Source organism: Oryx dammah, unplaced genomic scaffold, assembly GCF_014754425.2.
Source record: "Oryx dammah isolate SB20612 unplaced genomic scaffold, SCBI_Odam_1.1 HiC_scaffold_17, whole genome shotgun sequence".
NCBI classification, from domain to species: Eukaryota; Metazoa; Chordata; class Mammalia; order Artiodactyla; family Bovidae; genus Oryx; species Oryx dammah.
This window is the reverse complement of record NW_024070201.1, coordinates 12,312,365-12,338,472: the sequence shown is the minus strand read 5'-3', so window position 1 is coordinate 12,338,472 and position 26,108 is coordinate 12,312,365.

Genomic DNA, 26,108 nt, shown 5'->3' with positions numbered 1-26,108 from the left:
GGAAGAAACACAAGCTGGAATCAAGATTGCCGTGAGAAATATCAGTAACGTCAGATAAGCAGATGACACCACCCTTATGGCAGAAAGTGAAAAAGAACTAAAAACCTCTTGATGAAAGTGAAAGAGGAGAGTGAAAAAGTTGGCTTAAAGCTCAACATTTAGAAAATGAAGATCATGGCATCTGATCCCATCATTTCATGAGAACTACATGGGGAAACAGTGGAAACAGTGTCAGATTTTATTTTGGGGGGGCTCCCAAATCACTGCAGATGGTGACTGCAGCCATGAAATTAAAAGATACTTACTCCTTGGAAGAAAAGTTATGACCAACCTAGATAGCATATTCAAAAGCAGAGACATTACTTTGCCGACTAAGGTCCGTCTAGTCAAGGCTATGGTTTTTCCTGTGGTCATGTATGGATGTGAGAGTTGGACTGTGAAGAAGGCTGAGCGCTGGAGACTTGATGCTTTTGAACTGTGGTGTTGGAGAAGACTCTTGAGAGACCCTTGGACTGCAAGGAGATTCAACCAGTCCATTCTGAAGGAGATCCACCCTGGGTGTTCTTTGGAAGGAATGATGCTGAAGCTGACACTCCAGTACTTTGGCCACCTCATGTGAAGAGTTGACTCATTGGAAAAGACTCTGATGCTGGCAGGGATTGGGGGCAGGAGGAGAAGGGGACGACAGAGGATGAGATGGCTGGATGGCATCACCAACTCGATGGATGTGAGTCTGAGTGACCTCCGGGAGTTGATGATGGACAGAGAGGCCTGGAGTGCTGTGATTCATGGGGTCACAAAGAATCAGACACGACTGTGCAACTGAACAGAACTGATCTGAGCTAACCTAAATAGTTGGGCAAATTAAAGATAACTGAAACAGCAAACTTTCAGCTCAGTTCAGTTCAGTTGCTCAGTCGTGTCCAGCTCTTTGTTACCCCATGAATTGCAGCACGCCAGGCCTCCCTATCCATCACCAACTCCTGCAGTTCATGCAGACTCACGTCCATCGAGTTGGTGATGCCATCCAGCCATCTCATCCTCTGTCGTCCCCTTCTCCTCCTGCCCCCAATCACTCCCAACATCAGACTCTTTTCCAATGATCAACTCTTCGCACGAGGTGGCCAAAGTACTGGAGTTTCAGCGTCAGCATCATTCCTTCCAAAGATCACCCAGGACTGATCTCCTTTAGAATGGACTGGTTGGATCTCCTTGCAGTCCAAGGAACTCTCAAGAGTCTTCTCCAACACCACAGTTCAGAAGTATCAATTCTTCGGTGCTTGGCTTTCTTTACAGTCCAACTCTCTCATCCATACAAAGAGCTGGTCAAATTAAAGATGACTCAAACAGCAAACTTTAAATCAATATAATTAGTCCAGTCCAAGTTTCATCATAAAGTTTTGGTCTTAGAGTATCTTTCTCCATATTTTAGCCAGTTTCTGTGCTGCAGGGGCCGACCTATAAACATTTTGCTTCAAGGGGATGGGATTGCTGTTTCCTCTTCTTTCTAGAGTCCACGTTCTAACCTTTGGGCAGTGGTGGCAGTGGAAGGAGACAGGAGGTTTAGAAGACTGTTTTCATAAAAGACAAAATATAAACTGGAAAGCAATTCTACCAATAATGCTAAATTTTATTGTTTGGCTTTTCATTGTCATAAAACATTCCTTCTCAGAATAGAAATCTATTTTATAATTATATAACAAAATGTATGTGCATGCATGCTCAGTTGCTTCAATCATGTCTGACTCTTTGTGACCCTATGGGCTGTAGCCTGACAGCTCTTCTCCATGGGATTCTCTAGGCAAGAGTACTGGGGTGGGTTGCCATGCCCTCCTCCAGGGCATCTTACTGACCCAGGGATCAAACACCTATCTCATGCATTGCAAGTGGATTCTTTATTGCTGAGCTACTGAGAAGCCTATATAATAAAATAGTTTTATGCAAATAGAAGGCAAATTGTACTCATAGAGGTATTGAAAATGTTAGACAAAATTAATTAAGCAGTATTTCTCTCCCTTTCTAACCATAAAGACTTCACAATACAACAGTGGTCTAGGATCATCGTTCTCACTCTATCACTTAGTGGAAGATTATTTAGCATAGTTTGTTTGCATAGTATCGATTGAGAATTTAGATGAAGTTGTTTTTCTAAATTTTGATAATCAATGCTACCTTGTAAACTTTCAATATTATCCTATAATTATGTGGACAAGCTGACTTTGTAGAGAGTCATATTTAAACAGTTTACTAACCTGTTTTCCCTTTTGTAAAGTGGAAATGATAATACCTGCTCTTTCAGATTAATTGGTTGGCTGGTTCATCCCAGGAGGCTTTAAACCCATTTATCTGGTGGTATGGAGTCTTCTGAGTTTGACTAAAGGGGTACTTGATCTGATCAATGTGACAATTGTTACTCTACAAAGCTCTTAACATGTATTTCTTTCCTGCATCCCACCTCTACACACAAACACAGACACTGACACAACCACCATCACTAACATCCTGTAAGAAATTGGCTGATTCAGAATATCCAAAAAGTCTTACTTTACACTATAATTGAGTCTATATTTTGCTTAAAGATGTTTTTAGCCACATGAGTGATAACATTAAGATGAGGCCATATCTGTTTAAAAAGAGAAAACAAAAGTCACAGAAATAACATAGAACTTAAAATTAGACCTGAAAGCATGACTAGCTATATTTAGCCAATGAAGTTTAGTAAAATAAGAGTAGGCTTTTTGCTGAAGTGTATTATTTACAAATCTTTAATATTCTTCTAGATTTTGTTTACAAACCTGAGAAAAATAACAGAGGTGAATGTTCACAAATAGAAAATTTACATACACTTACATAGCAGATGTGGTACATAAATACACAAAGTACAATAAATAAAACTCACTGAAAAAGAGTGTATCTGATGGACTGTGTATGGAGTAGTAATATAATTCACATTGGTAATGATTCTGTTTACAGTTCTTTAATAGCTACATTGATTGCATTTGGAATAATGAATTGCTTATGTTAATAGTAATTGGAATTTGCTTATTTAAACACCTATCATTGCTAATTTCAGTTACCCAATAATGAGAAATTAAGATTAAACAATTAAATGGATTTTATCAAGCTTTCTTTAGGGTAAAACACACAATTATTCTGATATAAAAACTATTTTAATGCCAGACTTATTTCAAGTTAACAGGTTTATTTTAAATTAAAAACCAAAGCTGTAATTATGGGAAAAATGCCTTTTAAACAGATGTGTCTAATTTTAGTAGGGATCCAATATAATAGGGAATATTTTATGTATTTTTTTCTCCTAGTACTTTATATTTTTCTCAAGTGGTTTTTAAATTGTTTTTATAAGCAATTTATCACAATAATCATAAGGGAGCATAAAAATGTTTCCAATTTCACAGATGAATGTATATGATTATTAATGATTAAAGTAAAAATCATTGAATGCACACACAAAAGTATTTTGTGCTCCTATATGAATTTCATCTTTTCTATAGATGGATTAGCTGAGTATCTGCTATAGAGAAGGTGACTTCAGAATACCATTATAGTGATTGAATGTTTGAAATAATGAATTAAGCTCCAGTCTGCTACTTAGTTGAAGTCTAGTCTTCTGGCCTTTTAGTTACTACAGGATTCTCCCCTTATCTGTAGTTTCACTTTCCACAGTTTTCTGAGTTTTATGATAAAGTCTCATGCCCTACCTCCTGCTTCAATCCTGCCTGGAACCCCTAACCATTGGCAAGTCTGCTCTTTGTCCATCATGGACATCATCAAGGCTCTGTGACCCAGGATCAACTGCAACAGATGAGTCTCCCCTTGATTCTCCTCTCCTCTTATCATCAGGTCAGTAGAAGTTTAATGCTAAGTAACAATGCAATGCCATTCATTTCACTTGGAATTATCACACAGGTATTTTGTCATCTCACATCATCATAAGAAAAAGGGTGAATATGATACAATAAGGTATTTTGAGAGAGACACTGCAATCACATAACTTGTATTACAATATTTTGTTATAATTGTCCTATTTGGTTATTGATTATTGTTATTAATCTCTTACTGTCCCTAATTTATAAATTAAACTTTATCCTTAATATATCTATCTATCTATAGATAGATGGATAGGACAAAAAGCAGTATATAAGGGTTTGGTGGTATCCACAGTTTCAAGAATCCACTTAAATGGTCTTAGAATGTGTGCCCTGCAGAAAAGAGTTATTGCTGTGATACTGCTCTAGACATAATCAATTTGAGGTATGCTGGATAAAATGTTTATCCTGACCTAGGTCAATGTTCTTTATGTGGCTCTAAATACAAATTCAGAAAATGAAGATCATGGCATCTGGCCCCATCACTTCATGGGAAATAGATGGGGAAACAGTGGAAACAGTGTCAGACTTATTTTGGGGGGCTCCAAAATCACTGCAGAAGGTGACTGCAGCCATGAAATTAAAAGACACTTACTCCTTGGAAGAAAAGTTATGACCAACCTAGATAGCATACTAAAAAGCAGAGACATTACTTTGCCAACAAAGGTCCGTCTAGTCAAGGCTATGGTTTTTCCTGTAGTCATGTATGGATGTGAGAGTTGGACTGTGAAGAAAGCTGAGCGCTGAAGAATTGATGCTTTTGAACTGTGGTGTTGGAGAAGACTCTTGAGAGTCCCTTGGACTGCAAGGAGATCCAACCAGTCCATTCTAAAGGAGATCAGCCCTGGGTGTTCTTTGGAAGGAATGATGGTTAAGCTGAAACTCCAGTACTTTGGCCACCCCATACAAAGTGTTGACTCATTGGTAAATACTCTGATGCTGGGAGGTATTGGGGACAGGAGAAGAAGGGGGCGAAAGAGGATGAGATGGCTGGATGGCATCACTGACTCGATGGACATGAGTTTGAGTGAACTCTGGGAGATGATGATGGACAGGGAGGCCTGGCATCCTGTGATTCATGGGGTCACAAAGAGTCAGACATGACTGAGTGACTTAACTGAACTGAAATACAAAATACATATCTGTGAAACTGTTTTGTGTGTTTAGAATATTGTTCTAGCCCTCTGTTTCTTCAACTATAATATGTAAACAAAATACTTGTCTTGCAGTGTTGTTAGAGTTAAATAGAATTAATAATATAAACTATTGTACCCAGAATGTACTCATTAAATTGTATTACTAGTTTCAGACTAAAATAAATTATTTATGGAGATGGTTGTATCTCCTTGCAGTGCAAGGGACTCTCAAGAGTCTTCTCCAACACCACAGTTCAAAAGCATCAATTCTTCGGCACTCAGCTTTCTTTACATTCCAACTCTCACATCCATACATGACCATAGGAAAAACCATAGCCTTGACTAGACGGACCTTTGTTGGCAAAGTAATGTCTCTGCTTTTCAATATGCTATATAGGATGGTGATAACTTCTTTCCAAGGAGTAAGCGTCTTTTAATTTCATGGCTGCAGTCACCATCTGCAGTGATTTTGGAGCCCCCAAATATAAAGTCTGACACTGTTTCCACTGTTTCCCCATCTAGTTCTCATTAAGTGAGGGCACCAGATGCCATGATCTTTGTTTTCTGAATGTTGAGCTTTAAGCCAACTTTTTCACTCTCCTTTTTCACTTTCATCAAGAGGCTTTTTAGTTTCTCTTCACTTTCTGCCATAAGGGTGGTGTCATCTGCATATCTGAGTTTATTGATATTTCTCCTGGCAATCTTGATTCCAGCTTGTGTTTCTTCCAGCCCAGCATTTCTCATGAGGTACTCTGCATAGAAGTTAAATAATCAGGGTGACAATATACAGCCTTAACGTACTCCTTTTCCTATTTGAAACCAATCTGTTGTTCCATGTCCAGTTCTAACTGTTGCTTCCTGACCTGCATATAGTTTCTCAAGAGGCAGGTCGGGTGGTCTGGTATTCCCATCTCTTGAAGAATGTTCCAGAGTTTATTGTGATCCACACAAAGGCTTAGGCATAAACAATAAAGCAGAAATAGATGTTTTTCTGGAACTCTTATGCTTATGATCCAGTGGATGTTGGCAATTTGATCTGTGATTCCTCTGCATTTTCTAAAACCAGCTTGAACATCTTGAAGTTCACAGTGCACGTATTGCTGAAGCCTGGCTTGAAGAATTTCGAGCATTACTTTACTACCATGTGAGGTGAGTACAGTTGTGTGGTATTTTGGGCATTCTTTGGCAATGCCTTTCTTTGAGATTGGAATGAAAACTGACCTTTTCCAGTCCTGTGGCTACTGGTGAATTTTCCAAATTTCCTGGCATATTGAGTGCAGCACTTTCACAACATCATCTTTCAGGATTTGAAAGAGTTCAACTGGAATTGCATCACCTCCACTAGCTTTGTTCGTAGTGATGCTTTCTAAGGCCCACTTGACTTCACATTCTAATAGGTATGTAGTGATAATTCATTGTTATAATTTTCATTTCCCTCATGTAATCTGATGTACAGCATCTTTTAATTGTTTATCTGTAATCTATATATCTTCTTACTGAGGTGTTTGTTCAGGTCTTTTGTCCTTTTCTTAATTGGGTAGTTTGTTTCCTTATTATTGAATTATAAGAGTCTTTTACACATTTTGGATAATAGCCATTTTGAAACAGTCTCCCGATTTGTGGCTTCTTTTCTTATTACCTTGACAATATCTTTCACAGAAAAGCACTTATTTTTCATTGTACTTTAGATTAATTATATCTTTTAGCTCTTAAACCATTTGCTAACCCCTGTATAATAATAGGTGGCAAAAATCCTACTGAAAACCAGTAGAATTATATACCTTAAACATTTTCATAACCCCAGGTCAATGAATGAAATCTCAGCAGCTTCCAAACTATAAAGTTTATTAGAATTAATCATCTTATAATTTTGTGATATTTTTGAAAAAAATATAGATAATAATATTGAGCATCCTCTCTGTGCCAAAACTGCATTGATCACTAAGGATACATCACTTGCTTAATATTCATTAACACTGAGTAAGTTAATATTGTAAACATATCCAGGAAAGAAACTTCTTACATCAGACAGGCATTTGCAAGGTATTACTGTTTCTGTGTTGTGCTCAGTAGCGTACAACACTTTGTAAGCCTATAGACTGTAGCATACCAGCCTCCTCTGTCCATGGAAATTCCAGGCAAGAATACTGGAGAGGGTTGCCATTTCCTCCTCCAGGGGATCTTCTCAACTCAGGGATCACAGGTTTTTTTTTTTTTTTTGTGGCAAAAGGGCTTGTGTAATTCAATGAAGCTATGAGCCATGCCGTGTAGGGCCACCCAAGACAGATGGGTCATAATGAAAAGTTCTGACAAACTGTGGCCCACTAGAGGAGGAAATGACAAACCACTTCGGTGGAAAACCACTCCCATGAACAGAATGTAAAGGCAAAAAGATGACACAAGATGATCTGCCCAATCAGAAGGTGTCCAATATGCTACAGGAAGAACAGAAGGCAATTACTAACAGCTCCAGAAAGAATGAAGTGGCAGGGCCAAAGCAGAAACGGTGCTCAGTTGTGGTTGTATCTGGTTGCTAAAGTCTGATACTGTAAAGAACAATATTGAATAGGAACTTGGAATGTTAGATTCATAAATCAAGGTAAATTGGATGGATCAAGTAGGAGGTAGCAACAATGAACATTGCTATCTTGGGAATCAGTGAAGTATAATGGATGGGAATGGACAAATTTACTTCAGATAACTGTTATATCTACTATTGCAGGCAAGAATCCCTTAGAAGAAATGGAGTAGCCCTCATAATCAACAAAAGTGTCCAAAAAGTAGCACTTGGGTGCAATCTCAAAAACAAAAGAATAGCCTTGGTTTGTTTCCAAGGCAAACCATTCAACATCACAGTAATCCAACTCTGTGCCCCAATAACTAATGCCAGGTGAGCTAATGTTGACCAGTTCTATGAAGACATAAAGATCTTATAGGACTAACAACCAAAAGAGATAACTTTTTCAGTGTAGGGAATTGGATGCAAAAAAAGGAAGTCAAGGGATACTTGGAATAACAGACAAGTTTTGGCTTTGGAATACAAAATGAAGCAGAGAAAATGCTAACAGACTTTTGTCAAGAGAACAAACTGGTCATAGCAAACACCCTCTTCCAACAACATGAGATGACCCTACACATGGATATCACTAGATCATCATATTGAAATAAGATGTTTTATATTCTTTGTAGCTGAAGATGGAGAAGATCTATACAGTCAGCAAAAACAAGAATGGGAGCTGACTGTGGCTCACATCATGAACTCCTTATCACAAAATTTAGACTTAAATTGAAGTAGGCCAAACTACAAGCCATTCAAATCTGACCTAAATCAAATACTTTATATGATTATACAGTACAGAGGATGAATAGATTCAAGGGATAAGATCTGGTAGACAGACTGCCTGAACAACTTCTTGACAGAGGTTTGAAACATTGTACAAGAGACAGTGACTAAAACCATCCTGAAGAAAAAAGAATGCAAGAAGGCAAAGTGGTTTCCTGAGGAATATTTACAAATAGTTGAAGAAAGAAGAGAAGTGAAAGGCAAGGGGGAAAGGGAAAGATATACCCAATTGAATGTAGAATTCTAGAGACTAGCAAGGAAAGATAAGAAGGCCTTCCTTAATGAAAAATACAAAGAAATAGAGAAAAGCAATAGAATTGGAGAGGTTAGATATCTCTTCAAGAAAATTAGAGAGACCAAGGGAGAATTTCATGCAAGAATGGGCACAATAAGGACAGAAAAGGCAAGGCCCTAACAGAAGTAGAAGAGATTAAAAACAGGAGGCAAGAACATCCAGAACTGTACAAAAAAGGTCTTAATGACCTGAATAACCACGATGGTGTGGTCACTCACCTAGAGCCAGACATCCTGGAACATGAAGTCAAGTAGGCCTTAGGAAACATTACTACAAACAAAGTTAGTGAAGATGATGGAATTTCAGCTGAGCTATTTCAAATAGTAAAATATGATGTTGTTAAAGTGCTGCATACAATATGTCTCAGCAAATTTGAAAAACTCAGCAGTAGCCACAGGACTGGAAAAGGCCAGTTTTCATTCCAATCCCAAAGAAGGGCAATAAAAATAATGTGCCAAATACTGTATATAATTGTGCTAATTTCACATGCTAGTAAAGTTATGCCCCAAATCCTAGAAACTAAAAAACAAAACAAAACAAAACAAAACAAAAAAAACAACAAAAAGCCCTCTGGGTGTATAAGCTGGCTTTAAAAAAGGCACAGTAACCAGAGATCAAATTGTCAGCATTCATAGAGAAAGCAAGGAAATCATAGAGAAAGCAAGTAGATGTCCAGAAAAACATCTACTTCTGCTTCATTGACTACACTAAAGCATTTGATTGTGTGGACCACAACAAACTGTGTAAAATTCTTAAAGAGATAGTAATACAAAACCACCTTCCCTGCCTCTTGAGAAACCTGAATGCATGGAAGGCATGGAAGTGTGTGGTTGCCAGTTAGGAAAGGAGTACAACAAGGCTGAATGTTGTCACCCTGCCTATTTAACACATCCAGAGTACATCATGTTAAATTCCAGGCTGGATGAATCATAAGCTGGAATCAAGAGTGCAGGGAGAAATATCAGCAACCTCAGGTATGCAGATGATACCATTCTAATGGCAGAAAATTAAGAAGAACTAAAGAACCTTTTGATGAGGGTGAAAGAAGAGGGTGAAAAAGCTGGCTAGAAACTCAACATCCAAGAAACTATGATTATGACATCCAGTCCCATCACTTCATAGCAAATAGATAGGAAAAAAGTGGAAGCAGTGACAGATTTTATTTTCTTTTACTCAAAAAAAAAAAAAAAAATCACTGTGGACAGCAACTGCAGCCTTGAAGTTAAAAGACATACAGATGGCTAACAAACACATGAAAAAATGCTCAACATCACTCATTATCAGAGAAATGCAAATCAAGACCACAATGAGGTACTATTTCACACCAGTCAGAATGGCTGCGATCCAAAAGTCTACAAGCAATAAATGCTGGAAAGGGTGTGGAGAAAAGGGAACCGTCTTACACTGTTGGTGGGAATGCAAACTAGTAAAGCCACTATGGAGAACAGTGTGGAGATTCCTTAAAAAACTGGAAATAGAACTGCCTTATGACCCAGTAATCCCACTGCTGGGTATACACACCAAAGAAACTAGAATTAAAGAGACACATGTACCCCAATATTCATGGCAGCACTGTTTATAATAGCCAGGACATGGAAGCAACCTAGATGTCCATCAGCAGATGAATGGATAAGAAAGCAGTGGTACATATACACAATGGAGTATTACTCAGCCACTAAAAAGAATACATTTGAATCAGTTCTAATGAGATGGATGAAACTGGAGCTGATTATACAGAGTGAAGTAAGCCAGAAAGAAAAACACTAATACAGTATACTAACACATATATATATATGGAATTTAGAAAGATGGTAATGATAACCCTGTATGCAAGACAGCAAAAGAGATGCAGATGTACAGAACAGAATTTTTGACTCTGTGGGAGAGGGAGAGGGTGGGATGATTTGGGAGAATGGCATTGAAACATGCATAATATTATATAAGAAACGAATTGCCAGTCTAGATTCGATGCAGGATACAGGATGCTTGGGGCTGGCGCCCTGGGATAACCCAGAAGGATGGTATGGGGAGGGAGGTGGGAGGGGGGGTTCAGGAGTGGGAAATTATATACACCCGTGGCAGATTCATCTTGATGTATGACAAAACCAATACAGTATTGTAAAGTAAAAAATAATAAAAAATAATAAAATAAAAAAAAGAAATCTAGTAAAAAAAAGAAAAAAAGACACTTGCTCCTGGAAGAAAAGCTATGGCAAAACTAGACAGCATATTAAAAAGCAGAGACAGAGGGGGTCCTAAAATGGCAGAGGAATAGGATGGGGAGACCACTTTCTCTCTCACAAATTCATGAAAACATTTCAACGCTGAGTAAATTCCACAAAACAACTTCTGAATGCTGGCAGAGAACATCAGACATCCAGAAAAGCAGATCATTGTCTTCAAAAACAAGTAGGAAAAAATATAAAAGATGAAAAAAGAGACAAAAGAGGTAGGGAGGGAGCTCCGTCTCAGGAAGGGTGTCCCATCCCAGGAAGGGAGTCTTAAAAAGAGAAAAGTTTCCAAACACCAGGAAACACTCTCACTGCCAAGTCTGTGGTGAGCAAGGGAAGCACAGAGGGCAACATAACAGGGGGGAAAAATAAACAAATAATTGAAACTAACAGATTACGAGCCCAGCGGTAATTCCCTAGCAGAGAAGCGGCGCAGATACCTGCATCCGCCACTAGCAAGCGGGAGCTGGGCAGGGAGGCGTGGGCTGCAGTGCTTTTTAAGAATTGGGCCGGAATTCGCTGAGTGTAACAAGAGTGAACTAACTTGGGCTAGCATATCAGACTGTGGGATAGCTACCACGTGAAAAGCTCTAACATAAGACACCACCAGGACCGTACACAGAACAAAGGATGAAACAGAAAGAGCCGGCTGTAGAGCCTGAATGGTGTGCACCGTGAGCAAGGAGCAGGCCCAGCATGGCTGAGACACTGAGAGCACATGCCAGTGTTGTTTGTCTGCAGCATCCCTCCCTCCCCACAGCGCGACTGGACAAGTGAGCCTAAAAAAAAAAAAAAAAAAGTGTCCACCACCGCCCCCCTTGTGTCAGGGCAGAAATCAGACACTGAAGAGACCATCAAACAGAAGAAGCTAAACAGAGGGAACCGCCTTGGAAGTGACCCCACACTGCCCACAACACCAGAGAAAGTCCCAGATATATCTTTACTATTTTTTTGATCATTCTCTTTTGTTTTGTTTTGTTTTGTTGATGTTGTTGTTTGATTTTTTCTTCTTTTCTTTTTCTTCTTCTTTTTAACTTTAAAAAATTTTTAAGTCCTCTATTTCTCCTTTAATTTTTATTTTTATAACCTACTATTACTTTTCAAAAAAAACAAACAAACCTATTTTTAAAGCAAATGCCAAATACATATATAGTTGTGTGTGTGTGGTTTTGGTTGTTGTTTTTTAATAATTCTTGTAACTTTTTTTTCCTCTCTTCTTCTTTTCTTTAATATTGTATTTTTGAAAATCCAAACTCTAGATCTTTAATCTTTGCTTTTTGGTATTTGTTGTTGATTTTGTACATTTATAAACCCAATCTTCAGTACCCAATTTTATCTGAGCACGAGATTACTGGCTTGACCACTCTCTCCTCCTTTGGACTCTCCTTTTTCTCTACCAGGTTGTGTCTGTCTCCTCCCTCCCCCTTCTCTTCTCTACCCAACTCTGTGAATCTCTGTGTGTTTCAGATGATGGAGAACACTTAGGGAACTGGTTACTGGCTGGATCTGTCTCTCTCTTTTCATTTCCCTTTTTTATCCTCCTGGCCACTTCTGTCTACTTCCCCCCTCTCCTTTTCCCTGTATAACTCTGTGAATATCTCTGAGTGGTCCAGACTGTGGAGCACACATAAGGAAGTGATTACTGGTTAGCTTTCTCTCTCCTCTTTTGACCCCACTTCATCTCATTCCAGTCACCTCTAACTACCCCCTCCCTCTTCTCTTCTCCATGTAACTCAGTGAACCTCTCTGGGGGTCCCTCAGTGTGGAGAAACTTTTCATCTTTAACCTAGATGTTTTATCATCAGTGCTGTATAGATGGAGAAGTCTTGAAGCTACTGTAAAAATAAAACTGTAAACCAGAAGCAGGAGTCTTAAGTCCAAATCCTGAGAACATCAGAGAACTCCTGAATCCAGGGAACATTAATTTACAGGAGCTCATCAAACGCCTCCATACCTACACTGAAACCAAGCACCACCCAAGGGACAACAAGTTCTAGAGCAAGACATACCATGCAAATTCTCCAGCAACACAGGAACACACCCCTGAGCTTCAATATACAGGCAGCTCAAAGTTACTCCAAAACCATTGACATCTCATAACCCATTACTGGTCACTCCATTGCACTCCAGAGAGAAGAAATCCAGCTCCACCCACCGGAACTCCGACACAAGTTTCTCTAACCAAGAAACCTTGACAAGCCACTGATACAACCCCACCCACAGCGAGGAAACTCCATAATAAAGAGAACTCCAGAATACAGAAAGGCCACCCTAAATGCAGCAATATAACCAAGATGAAGAGAGAGATGAATACCCATCAGGTAAAGGAACAGGATAAATGTCCACCAAACCAAACAAAAGAGGAGAGATAGGGAATCTACCTGAGAAAGAATTCCGAATATTGATAGTGAAAATGATCCAAAATCTTGAAATCAAAATGGAACCACAGATAAATAGCCTGGAGACAATGATTGGGAAGATGCAAGAAAGGTTTAACAAGGACCTAGAAGAAATAAAAAAGAGTCAATATGTAATGAATAATGCAGTGAATGAGGTCAGAAAAAATCTGGAGGCAACAAATAGTAGAATAACGGAGGCAGAAGATAGGATTAGTGAAATAGAAGATAGAATGGTAGAAATAAATGAATCAGAGAGGAAAAAAATTAATTAAAAGAAATGAGGACAATCTCAGAGACCTCCAGGACAATATGAATGCTCCAACATTCGAATTATAGGAATCCCAGAAGAAGAAGACAAAAAGAAAGACCATGAGAAAATACTTGAGGAGATAATAGTTGAAAACGTCCCTAAAATGGGGAAGGAAATAATCACCCAAATCCAAGAAACCCAGAGAGTTCCAAACAGGATAAACCCAAGACGAAACACCCCAAGACACATATTAATCAAGTTAACAAAGATAAAACACAAAGAACAAATATTAAAAGCAGCAAGGGAAAAACAACAAATAACACACAAGGGGATTCCCATAAGGATAACTGCAGATCTTTCAATAGAAACTCTTCAGGCCAGGAGGCCTGAAGAGGGAATGGCAAGACATACTTAAAGTGATGAAAGAAAATAACCTACAGCCCAGATTACTGTACCAAGCAAGGATTTCATTCAAATATGAAGGAGAAATCAAAAGCTTTGCAGACAAGCACAAGCTGAGAGAATTCAGCACCAACAAACCAGCTCTCCAACAAATGCTAAAGGATATTCTCTAGACAGGAAACACAAAAAGGGTGTGTAAACCCAAACCCAAAACAATAAAGTAAATGGCAATGGGATCATACTTATCAATAATTACCTTAAACGTAAATGGGTTGAATGCCCCAACCAAAAGACAAAGACTGGCTGAATGGATACAAAAACAAGACCTCTATATATGCTGCCTACAAGAGACCCACCTCAAAACAAGGGACACATACAGACTGAAAGTGAAGGGCTGGAAAAAAATATTACATGCAAATAGAGACCAAAAGAAAGCAGGAGTAGCAATACTCATATCTGATAAAATAGACTTTAAAACAAAGGCTGTGAAAAGAGACAAAGAAGGACACTACATAATGATCAAAAGATCACTCCAAGAAGAAGATATAACAATTATAAATATATATCCACCCAACATAGGAACACTGCAATATGTAAGACAAATGCTAAGAAGTATGAAAGGGGAAATTAACAATAACACAATAATAGTGGGAGACTTTAATATCCCACTCACACCTATGGACAGATCAACTAAACAGAAAATTAACAAAGAAATGCAAACTTTAAATGATACAATAGACCAGTTAGACCCAATTGATATCTATAGGACATTTCACCCCAAAACAGTGAATTCCACCTTTTTCTCAAGTGCTCACGGAACCTTCTCCAGGATAGATCACATCCTGGGCCATAAATCTAACCTTGATAAATTCAAAAAAATCGAAATCATTCCAAGCATTTTTTCTGACCATAATGCATTAAGATTAGATCTTCATTACAGGAGAAAAACTACTAAAAATTCCAACATATGGAGGCTGAACAACATGCTTCTGAATAATCAACAAATCACAGAATAAATCAAAAAGAAATCAAAATATGCATAGAAATGAATGAAAATGAAAACACAACAACCCAAAATCTGTGGGACACTATAAAAGCAGTGCTAAGAGGAAAGTTCACAGAATACAGGCATACCTCAAGAAACAAGAAACAAGTCAAATAAGTAACCTAACTTTACACCTAAAGCAACTAGAAAAGGAAGAAATGGAGAACCTCAGAGTTAATAGAAGGAAAGAAATCTTAAAAATTAGGGCAGAAATAAATGCAAAAGAAACAAGAGACCATAACAAAAATCAACAAAGCCAAAAGCTGGTTCTTTGAAAGGATAAATAAAATTGACAAACCATTAGCCAGACTCATCAAGAAACAAAGGGAGAAAAATCAAATCAATAAAATTAGAAATGAAAATGGAGAGATCACAACAGACAACACAGAAATACAAAGGATCACTAGAGACTACTATCAGCAATTATATGCCAATAAAATGGACAACGTGGAAGAAATGGACAAATTCTTAGAAAAGTACAACTTTCCAAAACTGAACCAGGAAGAAATAGAAAATCTTAACAGACCCATTACAAGCATGGAAATTGAAACTGGAATCAGAAATCTTCCAGCAAACAAAAGCCCAGGTCCAGACGGCTTCACAGCTGAATTCTACCAAAATTTAGAGAAGAGCTAACAGCTATGCTACTCAAACTCTTCCAGAAAATTGCAGAGGAAGGTAAACTTCCAAACTCATTCTATGAGGCCACCATCACCCTAATACCAAAACCTGACAAAGATGCCACAAAAAAAGAAAACTACAGGCCAATATCACTGATGGACATAGATGCAAAAATCCTTAACAAAATTCTTGCAATCAGAATCCAATACATTAAAAAGATCATACACCAAAAGATCATACACCATGACCAAGTGGGCTTTATCCCAGGGATGCAAGGATTCTTCAATATCTGCAAATCAATCAATGTAATTCACCACATTAACAAATTGAAAAAATAAAAGCCATATGATTATCTCAATAGATGCAGAGAAGACCTTTGACAAAATTCAATATCCATTTATGATAAAAACTCTCCAGAAAGCAGGAATAGAAGGAACATACCTCAACATAATAACAGCTATATATGACAAACCCACAAGAAACATTATCCTCAATGGTGAAAAAATGATAGCATTTCCCCTAAAGTCAGGAACACGTCAAGGGTGCCCACTTTCACCACTACTATTCAACATAGTTCTGGAAGTTTTGGCCATAGCAATCAGATCAGAAAAAGAAATAAAAGGAATCCAAATTGGAAAAGCAGTAAAACTCTCACTGTTTGCAGATGACATGATCCTCTACACAGAAAACCTTAAAGACTCCAACAGAAAATTACTAGAGCTAATCAATGAATATAGCAAAGTTGCAGGATGTAAAATCAACACACAGAAATCCCTTGCATTCCTATACACTAATAATGAGAAAGCAGAAAAAGAAGTTAAGGAAACAATTCCATTCACCATTGCAATGAATGGAATTTTATTCTTAAAATACTTAGGAATATATCTACCTAAAGAAAATAAAGACCTATACATAGAAAACTATAAAACACTCATGAAAGAAATCAAAGAGGACACTAATAGATGGAGAGATATACCATGTTCATGGATCAGAAGAATCAATATAGTGAGAATGAGTATACTACCCAAAGCAATCTACAGATTCAATGCAATCCCTATCAAGCTATCAGCAGTATTTTTCACAGAGCTAGAACAACTAATTTCACAATTTGTATGGAAATACAAAAAAACCTCGAATAGCCAAAGCAATCTTGAGAAAGAAGAATGGAACTGGAGGAATCAATCGGCCTGACTTCACGCTCTACCTCAAAGCCCCAGTCATCAAGACAATATGGTACTGGCACAAAGACAAAAATATAGATCAAGGGAACAAAATAGAAAGCCCAGAGATAAATCCACACACCTATGGACACTTTATCTTTAACAAAGGAGGCAAGAATATACAATGGATTAAAGAGAATCTCTTTAATAAGTGGTGCTGGGAAAACTGGTCAACCACTTGTAAAAGAATGAAAATAGATCACTTTCTAACACCATACACAAAAATAAACTCAAAATGGATTAAACATCTAAACGTAAGACCAGAAACTATAAAACTCCTGGAGGAGAATATAGGCAAAACACTCTCCAACATAAATCACAGCAGGATCCTCTATGATCCACCTCCCAGAATACTGGAAATAAAAGCAAAAATAAACAAATGGGATCTAATTAAAATTAAAAGCTTCTGCACAACAAAGGAAACTATAAGCAAGTTGAAAAGACAGCCTTCTGAATGGGAGAAAATAATAGCAAATGAAGCAACTGACAACTAATCTCAAAAATATGTAAGCAACTGCTGCAGCTCAATTCCAGAAAAATAAATGACCCAATCAAAAAGTGGGCCAAAGAACTAAAAAGACATTTCTCCAAAGAAGACATACGGATGGCTAACAAACACATGAAAAGATTCTCAACATCACTCATTATCAGAGAAATGCAAATCAAAACCACAATGAGGTACCATTTCACACCAGTCAGAATGGCTGCGATCCAAAAGTCTACAAGCAATAAATGCTGGAAAGGGTGTGGAGAAAAGGGAACGCTCTTACACTGTTGGTGGGAATGCAAACTAGTACAGCCACTATGGAGAACAGTGTGGAGATTCCTTAAAAAACTGGAAATAGAACTGCCTTATGACCCAGTAATCCCACTGCTGGGTATACACACTGAGGAAACCAGAATTGAAAGAGACACGTGTACCCCAATATTCATCACAGCACTGTTTATAATAGCCAGGACATGGAAACAACCTAGATGTCCATCAGCAGATGAATGGATAAGAAAGCAGTGGTACATATACACAATGGAGTATTACTCAGCCACTAAAAAGAATACATTTGAATCAGTTCTAATGAGGTGGATGAAACTGGAGCCTATTATACAGAGTGAAGTAAGCCAGAAAGAAAAACACTAATACAGTATACTAATACATATATATATGGAATTTAGAAAGATGGTAATGATAACCCTGTATGCAAGACAGCAAAAGAGACACAGAAGTATAGAACAGACTTTTGGACTCTGTGGGAGAGGGAGAGGGTGGGATGATTTGGGAGAATGGCATTGAAACATGTATACTATCATGTAAGAAACGAATCGCCAGTCTATGTTTGATACAGGATACAGGATGCTTGGGACTGGTACACGGGGAAGATCCAGAGAGATAATATGGGGTGGGAGGTGGGAGGGGGATTCAGGATTGGGAACTCATGTACACTGTGGTGGATTCATGTCAATGTATGGCAAAACCAATACAGTATTTTAAAGCAAAAGAAAGTAAAAAACAAAAACAACAACAACAACAAAAAAAAAAAACAAAAAGAAAACAATGTGGTAATGTAAAGCAAAATAAAGTAAAAATAAAAATTAAAAAAAAAAAAAACAGAGACATTACTTTGTCAACAGAAGTCTGTCTAGTCAAAGCTATGGTTTTTCCAGTGGTCATGTATGGATGAGAGATTTGGAGTATAAAGAAAGCTGAGCACCGAAGAACTGATGCTTTTGAACTGTGGTGTTGGAGAAGACTTGAGAGTCCCTTGGAGTGCAAGGAGATCCAACCAGTCTATCCTAAAGAGATCAATCCTGGGTGTTTATTGGTAGGACTGATGTTGAAGCTGAAACTCCAATACTTTGTCCACCCATGCAAAGAGCTGACCAATTTGAGAAGACCCCAATGCTGGGAAAGATTGAAGGCAGGAGGAGAAGGGGATGACAGAGGATGAGATGGTTGGATGGTATCACCGACTCAGTGGACATGGGTTTGGGTGAACTCTGGGAATTGTTGATGGACAGGGAGGCCTGGCGTGTTGTGGTTCATGGCGTCACAAAGATTCTGACATGACTGAGCGACTGAACTGAACTGAACTATCTACTGCAATATTATACTTTCATTATTTTGCTAGAAATTTTTACTTTTAAAAATTACTTAGTTTTATTATTCATTAAAATACAAATATGTATTTATTCTAGAAAAATGTTGCAAGTTACAGAGAGACTAAAAGGAAATGGAATGCAAAACAATTGAACTCTTCAGTTCAGTTCAGTTCAGTCACTCTGTCACATCTGACTCTTTACGACCCCATGAATCGCAGCACACCAGGCCTCCCTGTCCATCACCAACTCCTGCAGTTCACTCAGACTCATGTCCATTGAGTCGGTGATGCCATCCAGCCATCTCATTCTGTGTCGTCCCCTTCTCCCACTCCCAATCCCTCCCAGCATCAGGGTCTTTTCCAATGGGTCAACTCTTCGCATGCGGTGGCCAAAGTATTGGAATTTCAGGTTTACCATCAGTCCTTCCAATGAACACCCAGGACTGATCTCCTTTAGGATGGACTGGTTGGATCTCCTTGCAGTCCATGGGACTCTCAAGAATCTTCTCCAAAACCACAGTTCAAAAGCATCAATTCTTCAGCGCTCAACTGAATCCTTGAAAGTGAATTTGCTCAGTTGTGTCTGACTTGTTGTAATCCCGTCTACTGTAGTCCACCAGGCTCCTCCATCCATGGGATTCTCCAGGCAAGAATACTGGAGTGAGTTGCCATTTCCTTCTCCAGGGGATCTTCCTGACCCAGGGATCGAACCCAGGTCTCCCACATCGCAGGCAGATGCTTTAACCTCTGAGCCAGATCTATTTTTTGTTTTGTAGGATTAATTTATCAAACAGTCTCAACTGAGTGAGGTAGAAACATAGCTGTTTTTCTTCTATCCTTGCCTCTATTTTTCACTTATTTTCTATTGAATATTTCTTTCCAATGTTTAATGACATTTTGGACAGGCCTATGTTTTCTAGTTACTTAAGTGAACTCCACTGCAGTCTAGTCAATTGGCAAGCTTTCAGTCTCTTAACTATTTGAATTCTTTTACCGTGCTGCAAGCTTATTATACAGAGTGAAGTAACCCAGAACGAAAAACACCAATAGAGTACACTAATGCATATATATGGAATTTAGAAAGATGGTAACGATAACCTTGTATGTGAGACAGCAAAAGAAACAAGAATCCTATATTTGGACAGAGGGTAGGTCTAGCTTTTAATTTTACTTACTTTTTTGAATTCTTTCACTCCTGTTATTCCTCTAGAGTGGCATGGACTGCAGAAAAAAAGCATGTAAAAGTATAGGGAAAGTATTCTATTTATTCTTTCTATCACATTCTGCCTTTATTTTAGATTCCCTCTATGTATCTAGGCATTCAGTTTTTGGCTCTCTCATGGGGTTCTTCTGTCAATTTTTTAGGGCCCTTCCCACTACCCAATTCCCTTGACTTGATAGGTACATTGTATTGAATTCCTCCAAACCTCTTTTGTTGTCACAGATTACTCTCTCTAAACTTCTTGGCTTCTTTGTCTCCATAATAAGCTCACTTGTGTCAGATATTTTCAGTGTAGATGGAGCCAAGATACCTTTCCATTTGCTGTTGGGAACTAAAGCATCATTGCTAAATCAGAGCAGTGAAGAATGCCCCATTGTTTCCCCTTTCTTTACGATCAGTCTCCAGTTTTCTTCTTTTGTTAATTCACATATACTCAGAGTTATACATGCTCTGACGTCAAAGACCACCAGGGATACACCTGTAATTGAAAAAGTTGGTCTATTGTTCATTATAGCAAGGGAAAATGTACATCATGGGAAATTGTGGCAGTCTAGGTGAGAATGTATTACACAGGGCTATTTTACTTGGGCCACTGTTAAGTGATTTTGTGAAGGATTTTAAAAGTTGAGATTTACTCTGCATTATATGCTGTCAGAAAAAAAGAGGTAAATCTAAGATTAGATATCTTAAGAAATCTTATCAAGAAGTAGGGAAAACTAGATGCCAATGCTATAATTGGCAAAGAATAAATTCTTTTTCATATTAGCATGGTAAGGTGATGTTCAGTTATTTTTGTAGCCTGAACAATGTTGAAGTTTTCTCTGCATTCAGATATGACTCTAGTTGTCTTACTCTTGTTCCATTACCATTACAGAGTAGTCCTGTGTGATACTGATGTTCTGTGATATTATTAAAGTTCAGCAGAGAACACCAACGTCCAGCTGTGAATGTCAGGCTGGCTCTAGCAGCATCACAGCTAGATTGATCTACCAGGCTGGTGATTGCTTGCTGTTTTTCTCTTTTCAGAGGATAGAGAAGCAAGTTCAAAGTCAAAAGAGCTTCACCCTGGTAATGACCCGCCAGTCACTTTTCCTGGCAGGATTTTGTGTACCCATGAATAATCTCTCGGAGACCTCCTCACAGCTCATTATAAGGTCATGGTGACTCTCAAATTTCTAACTTTTTGTTTTTATAGCAAGTTGGGGTAGTGAGGTGATTGCAGATAGCAGCCTTATAGCAAGTACTGTAGAGATGTATCTGATGACGTTGTTCTCCTTGAAAAGGCACTTAAATAACTTTCACTCTCCTGGCCTTGGGAAAATTATTTTTTGGGGGGTGCATGTATCTCGTTCTTTTTCTTTTTTTCTTTTTTCACATTTTTAAATTTTTTTAATTAATTAATTAATTTATTTTTTATTTTAATTTACAATTCTGTATTGGTTTTGCCATACATTGACATGAATCCACCATGGGTGTACATGCGTTCCCAAACATGAACCCCCCTCCCACCCCCCTCCCCACAACATCTCTCTGGGTCATCCCCGTGTACCAGCCCCAAGCGTGCCATATCCTGAATCGGACATAGACTGGCAATTCGATTCTTACATGATATTATACGTGTTTCAATGCCATTCTCCCAAATCATCTCACCCTCTCCCTCTCCCTCTGAGTCCAAAAGTTTGCTATACACATCTGTGTCTTTTTTGCTGTCCTGCATACACGGTCATCATTGCCATCTTTCTAAATTCCATATATAGGTGTTAGTATACTGTATTGGTGTTTTTCTTTCTGGCTTACTTCACTCTGTATAATCGGCTCCACTTTCATCCATCTCATCAGAACTGATTCAAATGTATTCTTTTTAACGGCTGAGTAATACTCCATTGTGTATATGTACCACAGCTTTCTTATCCATTTATCTGCTGATGGACATCTAGGTTGTTTCAATGTCCTGGCTATTATAAACAGTGCTGCGATTTTTAAAAATATAAATTTATTTATTTTGCAACTCTAAGATAATAGGGAAATATTAATTCATCTTCCTAGTGAACACACACATTCATAATATGTATTTTAACAAAATATATCATGTTCAAAACAATATTGTATAGCCTGTTTTAATCAGAAATGTACTGTGCACATCTATTCATATAGAAAGAAAACATTATTCTCACATATTTGAGAAGAAGAATTCTCAGTTTAAGATACTGTAAAAGCATAAAGTCCTTCGAATTCATGCTATTTTACTGTTGGTGCTACTCTGTTTTAACTCACAATTAAATGGTTAGAAAGTATGTAAGATCTTTGATACAAATTCATCCTGCCAAAGCTGTATCTTTGTTTATTTTCAACCAGTTGTATTGCCAAAAGCAATACTCCTAGATCATAATGTTATGGATTCTTGAAGAAATGGTTTTACAGAATTAAACTTCGATATTATATTGGTGTTTATAGATATCCAAAAGTGAAAACTATTGTTGAATGGGATTTAAAAGAAAGAATGTTTCCAGAGCTCTGATTTCCAGATTTAAATATCTAACTAACTTTTTGACAACTCTGTCTGAAATTCTTATATGTATCTCACACCTACTAAGTCCAAAATGGATGTTTTATTCTCCCCTCTCACCAAGACTGCTCATCCTATTGTTTCTATGTCAGTATAAGGCAATTCCAATCTTCTGGCTACTCAAGTCCAAATCCGGGTGTCTTTCTTGATTCCCCTCTTTTTATCACACCCATTAAGATGAGTAAATTCTCTTGATACTTGTTTAAAACTGTATCCAGAATCAAAGCACTGTTTACCATCTCTACTGCTCAAACCCACTTTCTTAGATTATTGCTGGAAGTTTCTAACTGGTTGATCTTACAATTTTACTGCTTTTCTCCACTTAATGGCCACAGTAATCATGTGAAAACATATGTCTTATCTTATTAATCTCCTGTTTAAAACCATCAAATAGCTCCTGTTGCTAATTATAGTCCTTACAATGTCCTTCAGTGCACTCTCTTCACTCTCTGTAGGCAAGCATCCTACCCCTCCTCTGTCCATTCGACTCAGACACACCAGCTTCTTTCTGATCTGAGAAGGTGGTAGGCAAATTGCTACCTTCAAATCTGCCCTGTGCTCGGAAAGCTCTCCCTCCACAGAAATTCATGACTTGTCTCAACTTCTTCAAGTGTTTATTTCTATCACCTTTTCAGTAAAGTCCTCCCTGTCCACACTATGAAAACGTGTCTTTCTTCCCTCCATTCTTCATACTTCTCTTTTGTTTTATTTTTCTTTGAGCTTTTCTCACCATCTAGCATATTTTATTTACTTAATATATAGTTTCTTTTTTTCCACACAGAAAATGTAAGTTCTTCAAGGGCAGAGGTTTTTGCTTATGCTATCATTTGCAAATGCCTAAGCTTAGCAAAATGCCTGGCATACTGCATATTGCCAATGATTATTAGTTGAATGAGTTCATGAATAATGAAAGATTCTCAGCAATCTTCAATTTTCTTTATCTCTAAAATTATTCCCATCTCTTTAAGTAGAAAAAATTTCCCCCTTCTTTTAGAAAAAAATCAGAATTTATTTTTGGAATTTTTAAAGTCCAGCTCATACTGCGTTTGATTTCCAGATTTTTAAAAGCAAAAACTGGATATGAGGCCCTTTGTTTATGATCTTTGAATTCAATTAAGGAATATATAAAGTAAGATATGAATTTGGTAGGTTGTTGATATACTTAATAATAATTTCATGAAAACACTTATTTATTCCCATTTATTTTATTTTTAGTTTCATAGTAAAATAGAACAATAATGCATTTCTTAATATCACTTCTTGATTTGTTCTGAAAATGAATATTTGTGTTTTCCAAATAATACTTATTAAATAATTGAGTTCATACATTTTTAAAATTTTTCTTTATTTTGAAACGTTGATTATAAATGCAGTTTTCTGAACATATTCTGAAAATACTCCCCAAATATTTCCCAGAAACTAAATAATAAAGATAATTTTACTTGATTGCAGCAAACATATTTAATTAGCTATGCTTTGAATCTTATCTTTATATTTTTATTTGGAAATGAAGTTGAGTTTCAAGAAAAATCACAAGTTAAGAAGATGATTCTTAAAATGTCCTTTAAATATTAAAAAAAGAAACATATCCTTTCTCCAATGAGATCTGTGCAACAGTCTTGCTCTGTAGTGCTTAGAAATTCAGCGCAGAGATTCTATTGTTTAAATAGAAAAGTAGGCGCCTACTACAACTTTAGTTAAGACCTTTTCACTGATTAAAAACAATGAAATATTGAAGTTGTCCAGGACCCTCCAAGTTCCCTTTACTGTTGATAAATGTATCCTCCAGGTATGTATGTTGGCTGCTAATATGGCATCTATACCACCTTTTGAGAATCACCTTGACTAAAAAGGCATAAAGTGTAATGATCCCTATCTTTTTTCCTTCTGGATTAGTCTACCTATCAATTTATCAATTTTGTTTACCTTTTCAATAATCGGCTCCTATTTTCATTGGACTTTTATATTTATTTTTTGAGTCTCTCATTAATTTCTAATCCTATCTTTTCATTTCCCTCTAACTTTGGGTTTTGTTTGTTATTCTAATTTTTTCAGGTGTAAGATTTGGCTGTTCATTTGAGAATTTTTGTTATTTTCTGTGGTAGGCTTGTATTTTATAAACTTATCTCTTAGATCTGTGTACAATACATTTTGGATGTTTGTGGTTTTGTTTTCAAATACATCCAAGTATCTTTTGATTTCCTCTTTGATTTCTTCAGTGACCCAGTAGTTGTTTAGTAGTATATTCTTTAGCTTACACATGTCTATGTATGTTTTGCAGTTAATGCTAACTAGTTGTTTTTCACTTACTACTTTTTGTATCCTCCTTTTATTTTTAATTTTTGCCATTTTTAATTAAGGTATACCATGGTGTGTTGATCTTATTTGAGATTATGTATTTGCTGGAGCTGGAAGTCTTTATTCTTCCTCAAATTAGGAAAGTTTTCAGCTATTATAGCTTTATATGAGTTTTCTGACCTTTCTATTGGTCTTCTCTTTCCCTCACCTCTATCATGTGAATGACAGTGTGCTTGATGCTTTCCAAGAGGTCTCTCTCTTTTTTTTTTTTTAATTTAATTTTTAATCAGAGGATAAGTGTTTTGCAATGTTGTCTTGGTTTCTGTCATACAACAATGCAAATAGTCATAATTATATAACTTCACTCTGTATAAGAGGTTCTAGGTTCATTCACTTTACTACAACTGACTCAAATCCATTCCTTTTCATGAGTAAGTAATATTCCATTGTATATATTACTACATCTTCTTTATCCATTCATCTGTTGATGGATATGTACATTGTTTTCATGTCCTGGTGATTGTAAACAGTGCTGCGATGAACACTGGGGTACATGTGTCTTTTTGAATTAGGCTGTATCAATTTGCATTCTCACCAACAGTTCAACAGGGTTCCCTTTTTTCCATATCTTATCCAGAATTTTATTGTTTATAATTTTTTTGATGATGGCCATTTTGATTGGTGTGAAGTGATAACTCGTAATTTTGATTTGCATTTCTCTGATAATGAGTGATGTTGAGCATCTTTTCATGTATTGACTGGCCATCTGTATGTCTTCTTTGGCAGATGTTTCTTAAGTTATGCTTATTTTTTGAAAAATTCTTTTATCTGTTGAGCTTGAGGGGTTTCTATTACTCTGTCTTTTGGTTCAATGATTCATTCTTCTGTATCATTTAATCTACTCATGTTTACTCTTGTGTAATTTTTGTTTGTTTGTTTCAGTTATTGTATTCTTCAGCTCTCTTTGGTTCTTCTTTATATTATCTAACATTTTTATTCTGAGTTTGTTGAGCATCTTTATGATCACTACCTTAAACTCTTTATTAAGTAGATTGCTTTTCTCTGCTTTTCTTAGTGCTTCTGGGGTTTTATCTTGCTCC